General features: G+C 46.3%; 5 non-coding genes across 5 annotated transcripts; all 5 read left to right on the top strand.

The window, feature by feature from the left end:
- The first annotated feature begins 1,209 nt into the window (after positions 1-1,209).
- On the top strand, positions 1,210-1,400 carry LOC130301732 (U2 spliceosomal RNA). The gene has a single exon (XR_008852085.1). It is a non-coding gene; the product is annotated as a U2 spliceosomal RNA (small nuclear RNA).
- A 2,090-nt stretch (positions 1,401-3,490) lies between these two features.
- On the top strand, positions 3,491-3,681 carry LOC130301733 (U2 spliceosomal RNA). Its single transcript, XR_008852086.1, has one exon. It is a non-coding gene; the product is annotated as a U2 spliceosomal RNA (small nuclear RNA).
- Positions 3,682-5,777: 2,096 nt separating this feature from the next.
- LOC130301734 (U2 spliceosomal RNA) lies at positions 5,778-5,968 on the top strand. Its single transcript, XR_008852087.1, has one exon. It is a non-coding gene; the product is annotated as a U2 spliceosomal RNA (small nuclear RNA).
- Positions 5,969-8,073: 2,105 nt separating this feature from the next.
- On the top strand, positions 8,074-8,264 carry LOC130301735 (U2 spliceosomal RNA). Its single transcript, XR_008852088.1, has one exon. It is a non-coding gene; the product is annotated as a U2 spliceosomal RNA (small nuclear RNA).
- A 2,087-nt stretch (positions 8,265-10,351) lies between these two features.
- LOC130301736 (U2 spliceosomal RNA) lies at positions 10,352-10,542 on the top strand. The gene has a single exon (XR_008852089.1). It is a non-coding gene; the product is annotated as a U2 spliceosomal RNA (small nuclear RNA).
- The last annotated feature ends 282 nt before the right edge of the window (positions 10,543-10,824 follow it).

The raw sequence follows: 10,824 nt of genomic DNA on the forward strand, positions 1-10,824 counted from the left end.
AATGTCACACATATTTGGCCTGCAACTTTCTGTGCGACAAATTCAGACAGGAAAAATCAGTATAAATCCTTAGAAAATTATCCCCCAGTGTCTCCATCTGCTGGCGGTATTGAATAAGCATTGCTGCACTGATGGGGTATGCATTAGACGAAAAAAAAGAAGAAAAAGAAGAATAATACGCCCAGAAAAGAGGCGAAAAGGAGAAAAACGTAAAAAAACGTGAAAAAAAAGTAAGAGGAAGAGAAGGGAAAAAAAGGTGGAAATGGGTTTAAAAGTGATTTCGGCGGAGAAATATATATATATATATATATATATATATATATATATATATATATATGCGCACACACACACATAGATATAAACGTATTCTCCGTTGAGATATTGCAGCCGCTGCTGTGTCCAGGCCCAGGAGCCTTAGCACTGTGCTGTGATGTCACTCAATACCACTGACATCACTAGGTGTAAACAACATCTCTCCTTTGCTGTGTATGTGACTATGGAGCTGTTTGGTGATGTCGTCTATTACGGCCTTCATAGAAGCAACAGGAGATTGTTGCATCCATCTTGAACCCTCAGAACTACAGTGCTATGATGTCACTCACTTCCACAGGCCTTGCAGAGTGTAAACAACAACAACCCAGCTTTGTTGTGTATGTAACCAAAGGGATTTGTGATGTCACCTAGAACCTTCACAGCAGCGACAGCTTTATGAGGAGCATCAGCACTGCTCTGCCTGAGCAGAACCATCACCGCCATAGGTTGTCAAATAACCCGGATTTAACCCACACAGGTAAGTCCAATGGGGTGCAGGCATGTCCTCTATGCTTACAGCTTCCCGTGGGTGTTGGTTTGATACCGTTTGGGGACAGCCAAGGAGGCATCTGCAGGCAACAAAGGTAGGTGTGTGCTTGTGTGTGTGTTTCCTATGCAGATCCTAAGCCCAGTGTCACATGCAAGTAGGAGGAGTAAGAAGGGTTCCTGGCAAATCCGGGTTATGGATTGCATTTAAAAAGGCCCCGTGGGAGTGCAATGGGCCCCTGTCTTGCTGCTTAGCAATAATGGTATGGGTTTAGGTTCTGCTGTGTGTACTGGTGGTTGACTGCCCCCCAGCCCAGAGTGTGCATGGAAAATTGTCTGGCAGCCTCCCTGACAGCAAGCAGTGATAGTGCCCATGAAGGGGACCTTGTTGGGCCCGCCCCTTTCACGGTTATCGCTTCTCGGCCTTTTGGCTAAGATCAAGTGTAGTATCTGTTCTTATCAGTTTAATATCTGATACGTCCCCTATCTGGGGACCATATATTAAATGGATTTTTGAGAACGGGGGCCGATTTCGAAGCTTGCTTCCGTCGCCCTATGCATTGACCCGATATGGCAGTATCTTCGGGTACAGTGCACCACCCCCTTACAGGGTTAAAAAGAAAGATTCCTACTTTCATTGCTACCTGCTTGCTGGCTAGCCAGCTAGCCAGCCCTGTGGGCCTTGCTGCTGCTGCAGCCAAAAAACAAAAGGTGGTGCTGCTGCTGCTTCTGCTGCTTCTGCTTCTGCTTGTGTCTGGCCCCTGTTGGAGCGTCCAGGCACAGGACTTCTGCTGCTGCTGACTAAATGGCCTCCTTAATTGGATCATTTGAGTAGCCAGCACACCTGTGCAGGTAGGGCATGACATGATAGGCAGCTGCCTTGATAGCGGGTGGGTGCTGAATGTTCCTAATTGACAAAATAAGATTAATGCTTATGAAGAAATATAAAATCTCATCCCTTCCCCAATATCGCGCCACACCCCTACCCCTTAATTCCCTGGTTGAACGTGATGGACATATGTCTTTTTTCGACCGTACTAACTATGTAACTATGTAACATAACATGGGGGGGGGGGGGGGGGTCTCCTGGCTGTTCACACAGGTGTGTCATTGCTGTACATTGACCATGCATTGCTTCTGTGGTATTGCAAAGGCAAAGACAAATGCTTCCAGCCATCCATTGCACTAATGGATTGGTCATCAGCTGGCTGTCTATGTCCCGCATCAATATAGACCAAAGTACAGAGGGTTAGGCTATGCTATTGTGCACCTACCTGATGCATCAGAAGGTGCGAGGCCCTTGCTAAATTCTGTGCACAGACTTTGAGATCTATGCTTTAGACTGTATCTAAACCTGCTCCAACATGGACTGACATTCTGGCCTACTTTCAGCCGATGCGACTTGTCTGTCGCTGAACAGTCGCTTTTTATGTATTCAGCACCTATGTATAATGTTGTAAAAATGCTCTAGAAGCTAAAGTCGCAGAAATGTCACACATATTTGGCCTGCAACTTTCTGTGCGACAAATTCAGACAGGAAAAATCAGTATAAATCCTTAGAAAATTATCCCCCAGTGTCTCCATCTGCTGGCGGTATTGAATAAGCATTGCTGCACTGATGGGGTATGCATTAGACGAAAAAAAAGAAGAAAAAGAAGAATAATACGCCCAGAAAAGAGGCGAAAAGGAGAAAAACGTAAAAAAACGTGAAAAAAAAGTAAGAGGAAGAGAAGGGAAAAAAAGGTGGAAATGGGTTTAAAAGTGATTTCGGCGGAGAAATATATATATATATATATATATATATATATATATATATATATGCGCACACACACACATAGATATAAACGTATTCTCCGTTGAGATATTGCAGCCGCTGCTGTGTCCAGGCCCAGGAGCCTTAGCACTGTGCTGTGATGTCACTCAATACCACTGACATCACTAGGTGTAAACAACATCTCTCCTTTGCTGTGTATGTGACTATGGAGCTGTTTGGTGATGTCGTCTATTACGGCCTTCATAGAAGCAACAGGAGATTGTTGCATCCATCTTGAACCCTCAGAACTACAGTGCTATGATGTCACTCACTTCCACAGGCCTTGCAGAGTGTAAACAACAACAACCCAGCTTTGTTGTGTATGTAACCAAAGGGATTTGTGATGTCACCTAGAACCTTCACAGCAGCGACAGCTTTATGAGGAGCATCAGCACTGCTCTGCCTGAGCAGAACCATCACCGCCATAGGTTGTCAAATAACCCGGATTTAACCCACACAGGTAAGTCCAATGGGGTGCAGGCATGTCCTCTATGCTTACAGCTTCCCGTGGGTGTTGGTTTGATACCGTTTGGGGACAGCCAAGGAGGCATCTGCAGGCAACAAAGGTAGGTGTGTGCTTGTGTGTGTGTTTCCTATGCAGATCCTAAGCCCAGTGTCACATGCAAGTAGGAGGAGTAAGAAGGGTTCCTGGCAAATCCGGGTTATGGATTGCATTTAAAAAGGCCCCGTGGGAGTGCAATGGGCCCCTGTCTTGCTGCTTAGCAATAATGGTATGGGTTTAGGTTCTGCTGTGTGTACTGGTGGTTGACTGCCCCCCAGCCCAGAGTGTGCATGGAAAATTGTCTGGCAGCCTCCCTGACAGCAAGCAGTGATAGTGCCCATGAAGGGGACCTTGTTGGGCCCGCCCCTTTCACGGTTATCGCTTCTCGGCCTTTTGGCTAAGATCAAGTGTAGTATCTGTTCTTATCAGTTTAATATCTGATACGTCCCCTATCTGGGGACCATATATTAAATGGATTTTTGAGAACGGGGGCCGATTTCGAAGCTTGCTTCCGTCGCCCTATGCATTGACCCGATATGGCAGTATCTTCGGGTACAGTGCACCACCCCCTTACAGGGTTAAAAAGAAAGATTCCTACTTTCATTGCTACCTGCTTGCTGGCTAGCCAGCTAGCCAGCCCTGTGGGCCTTGCTGCTGCTGCAGCCAAAAAACAAAAGGTGGTGCTGCTGCTGCTTCTGCTGCTTCTGCTTCTGCTTGTGTCTGGCCCCTGTTGGAGCGTCCAGGCACAGGACTTCTGCTGCTGCTGACTAAATGGCCTCCTTAATTGGATCATTTGAGTAGCCAGCACACCTGTGCAGGTAGGGCATGACATGATAGGCAGCTGCCTTGATAGCGGGTGGGTGCTGAATGTTCCTAATTGACAAAATAAGATTAATGCTTATGAAGAAATATAAAATCTCATCCCTTCCCCAATATCGCGCCACACCCCTACCCCTTAATTCCCTGGTTGAACGTGATGGACATATGTCTTTTTTCGACCGTACTAACTATGTAACTATGTAACATAACATGGGGGGGGGGGGGGGGGTCTCCTGGCTGTTCACACAGGTGTGTCATTGCTGTACATTGACCATGCATTGCTTCTGTGGTATTGCAAAGGCAAAGACAAATGCTTCCAGCCATCCATTGCACTAATGGATTGGTCATCAGCTGGCTGTCTATGTCCCGCATCAATATAGACCAAAGTACAGAGGGTTAGGCTATGCTATTGTGCACCTACCTGATGCATCAGAAGGTGCGAGGCCCTTGCTAAATTCTGTGCACAGACTTTGAGATCTATGCTTTAGACTGTATCTAAACCTGCTCCAACATGGACTGACATTCTGGCCTACTTTCAGCCGATGCGACTTGTCTGTCGCTGAACAGTCGCTTTTTATGTATTCAGCACCTATGTATAATGTTGTAAAAATGCTCTAGAAGCTAAAGTCGCAGAAATGTCACACATATTTGGCCTGCAACTTTCTGTGCGACAAATTCAGACAGGAAAAATCAGTATAAATCCTTAGAAAATTATCCCCCAGTGTCTCCATCTGCTGGCGGTATTGAATAAGCATTGCTGCACTGATGGGGTATGCATTAGACGAAAAAAAAGAAGAAAAAGAAGAATAATACGCCCAGAAAAGAGGCGAAAAGGAGAAAAACGTAAAAAAACGTGAAAAAAAAGTAAGAGGAAGAGAAGGGAAAAAAAGGTGGAAATGGGGTTAAAAGTGATTTCGGCGGAGAAATATATATATATATATATATATATATATATATATATATATATATATATGCGCACACACACACATAGATATAAACGTATTCTCCGTTGAGATATTGCAGCCGCTGCTGTGTCCAGGCCCAGGAGCCTTAGCACTGTGCTGTGATGTCACTCAATACCACTGACATCACTAGGTGTAAACAACATCTCTCCTTTGCTGTGTATGTGACTATGGAGCTGTTTGGTGATGTCGTCTATTACGGCCTTCATAGAAGCAACAGGAGATTGTTGCATCCATCTTGAACCCTCAGAACTACAGTGCTATGATGTCACTCACTTCCACAGGCCTTGCAGAGTGTAAACAACAACAACCCAGCTTTGTTGTGTATGTAACCAAAGGGATTTGTGATGTCACCTAGAACCTTCACAGCAGCGACAGCTTTATGAGGAGCATCAGCACTGCTCTGCCTGAGCAGAACCATCACCGCCATAGGTTGTCAAATAACCCGGATTTAACCCACACAGGTAAGTCCAATGGGGTGCAGGCATGTCCTCTATGCTTACAGCTTCCCGTGGGTGTTGGTTTGATACCGTTTGGGGACAGCCAAGGAGGCATCTGCAGGCAACAAAGGTAGGTGTGTGCTTGTGTGTGTGTTTCCTATGCAGATCCTAAGCCCAGTGTCACATGCAAGTAGGAGGAGTAAGAAGGGTTCCTGGCAAATCCGGGTTATGGATTGCATTTAAAAAGGCCCCGTGGGAGTGCAATGGGCCCCTGTCTTGCTGCTTAGCAATAATGGTATGGGTTTAGGTTCTGCTGTGTGTACTGGTGGTTGACTGCCCCCCAGCCCAGAGTGTGCATGGAAAATTGTCTGGCAGCCTCCCTGACAGCAAGCAGTGATAGTGCCCATGAAGGGGACCTTGTTGGGCCCGCCCCTTTCACGGTTATCGCTTCTCGGCCTTTTGGCTAAGATCAAGTGTAGTATCTGTTCTTATCAGTTTAATATCTGATACGTCCCCTATCTGGGGACCATATATTAAATGGATTTTTGAGAACGGGGGCCGATTTCGAAGCTTGCTTCCGTCGCCCTATGCATTGACCCGATATGGCAGTATCTTCGGGTACAGTGCACCACCCCCTTACAGGGTTAAAAAGAAAGATTCCTACTTTCATTGCTACCTGCTTGCTGGCTAGCCAGCTAGCCAGCCCTGTGGGCCTTGCTGCTGCTGCAGCCAAAAAACAAAAGGTGGTGCTGCTGCTGCTTCTGCTGCTTCTGCTTCTGCTTGTGTCTGGCCCCTGTTGGAGCGTCCAGGCACAGGACTTCTGCTGCTGCTGACTAAATGGCCTCCTTAATTGGATCATTTGAGTAGCCAGCACACCTGTGCAGGTAGGGCATGACATGATAGGCAGCTGCCTTGATAGCGGGTGGGTGCTGAATGTTCCTAATTGACAAAATAAGATTAATGCTTATGAAGAAATATAAAATCTCATCCCTTCCCCAATATCGCGCCACACCCCTACCCCTTAATTCCCTGGTTGAACGTGATGGACATATGTCTTTTTTCGACCCGTACTAACTATGTAACTATGTAACATAACATGGGGGGGGGGGGGGGGGGGGGGGTCTCCTGGCTGTTCACACAGGTGTGTCATTGCTGTACATTGACCATGCATTGCTTCTGTGGTATTGCAAAGGCAAAGACAAATGCTTCCAGCCATCCATTGCACTAATGGATTGGTCATCAGCTGGCTGTCTATGTCCCGCATCAATATAGACCAAAGTACAGAGGGTTAGGCTATGCTATTGTGCACCTACCTGATGCATCAGAAGGTGCGAGGCCCTTGCTAAATTCTGTGCACAGACTTTGAGATCTATGCTTTAGACTGTATCTAAACCTGCTCCAACATGGACTGACATTCTGGCCTACTTTCAGCCGATGCGACTTGTCTGTCGCTGAACAGTCGCTTTTTATGTATTCAGCACCTATGTATAATGTTGTAAAAATGCTCTAGAAGCTAAAGTCGCAGAAATGTCACACATATTTGGCCTGCAACTTTCTGTGCGACAAATTCAGACAGGAAAAATCAGTATAAATCCTTAGAAAATTATCCCCCAGTGTCTCCATCTGCTGGCGGTATTGAATAAGCATTGCTGCACTGATGGGGTATGCATTAGACGAAAAAAAAGAAGAAAAAGAAGAATAATACGCCCAGAAAAGAGGCGAAAAGGAGAAAAACGTAAAAAAACGTGAAAAAAAAGTAAGAGGAAGAGAAGGGAAAAAAAGGTGGAAATGGGTTTAAAAGTGATTTCGGCGGAGAAATATATATATATATATATATATATATATATATATATATATATATATATATGCGCACACACACACATAGATATAAACGTATTCTCCGTTGAGATATTGCAGCCGCTGCTGTGTCCAGGCCCAGGAGCCTTAGCACTGTGCTGTGATGTCACTCAATACCACTGACATCACTAGGTGTAAACAACATCTCTCCTTTGCTGTGTATGTGACTATGGAGCTGTTTGGTGATGTCGTCTATTACGGCCTTCATAGAAGCAACAGGAGATTGTTGCATCCATCTTGAACCCTCAGAACTACAGTGCTATGATGTCACTCACTTCCACAGGCCTTGCAGAGTGTAAACAACAACAACCCAGCTTTGTTGTGTATGTAACCATAGGGATTTGTGATGTCACCTAGAACCTTCACAGCAGCGACAGCTTTATGAGGAGCATCAGCACTGCTCTGCCTGAGCAGAACCATCACCGCCATAGGTTGTCAAATAACCCGGATTTAACCCACACAGGTAAGTCCAATGGGGTGCAGGCATGTCCTCTATGCTTACAGCTTCCCGTGGGTGTTGGTTTGATACCGTTTGGGGACAGCCAAGGAGGCATCTGCAGGCAACAAAGGTAGGTGTGTGCTTGTGTGTGTGTTTCCTATGCAGATCCTAAGCCCAGTGTCACATGCAAGTAGGAGGAGTAAGAAGGGTTCCTGGCAAATCCGGGTTATGGATTGCATTTAAAAAGGCCCCGTGGGAGTGCAATGGGCCCCTGTCTTGCTGCTTAGCAATAATGGTATGGGTTTAGGTTCTGCTGTGTGTACTGGTGGTTGACTGCCCCCCAGCCCAGAGTGTGCATGGAAAATTGTCTGGCAGCCTCCCTGACAGCAAGCAGTGATAGTGCCCATGAAGGGGACCTTGTTGGGCCCGCCCCTTTCACGGTTATCGCTTCTCGGCCTTTTGGCTAAGATCAAGTGTAGTATCTGTTCTTATCAGTTTAATATCTGATACGTCCCCTATCTGGGGACCATATATTAAATGGATTTTTGAGAACGGGGGCCGATTTCGAAGCTTGCTTCCGTCGCCCTATGCATTGACCCGATATGGCAGTATCTTCGGGTACAGTGCACCACCCCCTTACAGGGTTAAAAAGAAAGATTCCTACTTTCATTGCTACCTGCTTGCTGGCTAGCCAGCTAGCCAGCCCTGTGGGCCTTGCTGCTGCTGCAGCCAAAAAACAAAAGGTGGTGCTGCTGCTGCTTCTGCTGCTTCTGCTTCTGCTTGTGTCTGGCCCCTGTTGGAGCGTCCAGGCACAGGACTTCTGCTGCTGCTGACTAAATGGCCTCCTTAATTGGATCATTTGAGTAGCCAGCACACCTGTGCAGGTAGGGCATGACATGATAGGCAGCTGCCTTGATAGCGGGTGGGTGCTGAATGTTCCTAATTGACAAAATAAGATTAATGCTTATGAAGAAATATAAAATCTCATCCCTTCCCCAATATCGCGCCACACCCCTACCCCTTAATTCCCTGGTTGAACGTGATGGACATATGTCTTTTTTCGACCGTACTAACTATGTAACTATGTAACATAACATGGGGGGGGGGTCTCCTGGCTGTTCACACAGGTGTGTCATTGCTGTACATTGACCATGCATTGCTTCTGTGGTATTGCAAAGGCAAAGACAAATGCTTCCAGCCATCCATTGCACTAATGGATTGGTCATCAGCTGGCTGTCTATGTCCCGCATCAATATAGACCAAAGTACAGAGGGTTAGGCTATGCTATTGTGCACCTACCTGATGCATCAGAAGGTGCGAGGCCCTTGCTAAATTCTGTGCACAGACTTTGAGATCTATGCTTTAGACTGTATCTAAACCTGCTCCAACATGGACTGACATTCTGGCCTACTTTCAGCCGATGCGACTTGTCTGTCGCTGAACAGTCGCTTTTTATGTATTCAGCACCTATGTATAATGTTGTAAAAATGCTCTAGAAGCTAAAGTCGCAGAAATGTCACACATATTTGGCCTGCAACTTTCTGTGCGACAAATTCAGACAGGAAAAATCAGTATAAATCCTTAGAAAATTATCCCCCAGTGTCTCCATCTGCTGGCGGTATTGAATAAGCATTGCTGCACTGATGGGGTATGCATTAGACGAAAAAAAAGAAGAAAAAGAAGAATAATACGCCCAGAAAAGAGGCGAAAAGGAGAAAAACGTAAAAAAACGTGAAAAAAAAGTAAGAGGAAGAGAAGGGAAAAAAAGGTGGAAATGGGTTTAAAAGTGATTTCGGCGGAGAAATATATATATATATATATATATATATATATATATATATATATATATGCGCACACACACACATAGATATAAACGTATTCTCCGTTGAGATATTGCAGCCGCTGCTGTGTCCAGGCCCAGGAGCCTTAGCACTGTGCTGTGATGTCACTCAATACCACTGACATCACTAGGTGTAAACAACATCTCTCCTTTGCTGTGTATGTGACTATGGAGCTGTTTGGTGATGTCGTCTATTACGGCCTTCATAGAAGCAACAGGAGATTGTTGCATCCATCTTGAACCCTCAGAACTACAGTGCTATGATGTCACTCACTTCCACAGGCCTTGCAGAGTGTAAACAACAACAACCCAGCTTTGTTGTGTATGTAACCAAAGGGATTTGTGATGTCACCTAGAACCTTCACAGCAGCGACAGCTTTATGAGGAGCATCAGCACTGCTCTGCCTGAGCAGAACCATCACCGCCATAGGTTGTCAAATAACCCGGATTTAACCCACACAGGTAAGTCCAATGGGGTGCAGGCATGTCCTCTATGCTTACAGCTTCCCGTGGGTGTTGGTTTGATACCGTTTGGGGACAGCCAAGGAGGCATCTGCAGGCAACAAAGGTAGGTGTGTGCTTGTGTGTGTGTTTCCTATGCAGATCCTAAGCCCAGTGTCACATGCAAGTAGGAGGAGTAAGAAGGGTTCCTGGCAAATCCGGGTTATGGATTGCATTTAAAAAGGCCCCGTGGGAGTGCAATGGGCCCCTGTCTTGCTGCTTAGCAATAATGGTATGGGTTTAGGTTCTGCTGTGTGTACTGGTGGTTGACTGCCCCCCAGCCCAGAGTGTGCATGGAAAATTGTCTGGCAGCCTCCCTGACAGCAAGCAGTGATAGTGCCCATGAAGGGGACCTTGTTGGGCCCGCCCCTTTCACGGTTATCGCTTCTCGGCCTTTTGGCTAAGATCAAGTGTAGTATCTGTTCTTATCAGTTTAATATCTGATACGTCCCCTATCTGGGGACCATATATTAAATGGATTTTTGAGAACGGGGGCCGATTTCGAAGCTTGCTTCCGTCGCCCTATGCATTGACCCGATATGGCAGTATCTTCGGGTACAGTGCACCACCCCCTTACAGGGTTAAAAAGAAAGATTCCTACTTTCATTGCTACCTGCTTGCTGGCTAGCCAGCTAGCCAGCCCTGTGGGCCTTGCTGCTGCTGCAGCCAAAAAACAAAAGGTGGTGCTGCTGCTGCTTCTGCTGCTTCTGCTTCTGCTTGTGTCTGGCCCCTGTTGGAGCGTCCAGGCACAGGACTTCTGCTGCTGCTGACTAAATGGCCTCCTTAATTGGATCATTTGAGTAGCCAGCACACCTGTGCAGGTAGGGCATGACATGATAGGCAGCTGCCTTGA

Source organism: Hyla sarda, unplaced genomic scaffold (assembly GCF_029499605.1).
Source record: "Hyla sarda isolate aHylSar1 unplaced genomic scaffold, aHylSar1.hap1 scaffold_1134, whole genome shotgun sequence".
NCBI classification, from domain to species: Eukaryota; Metazoa; Chordata; class Amphibia; order Anura; family Hylidae; genus Hyla; species Hyla sarda.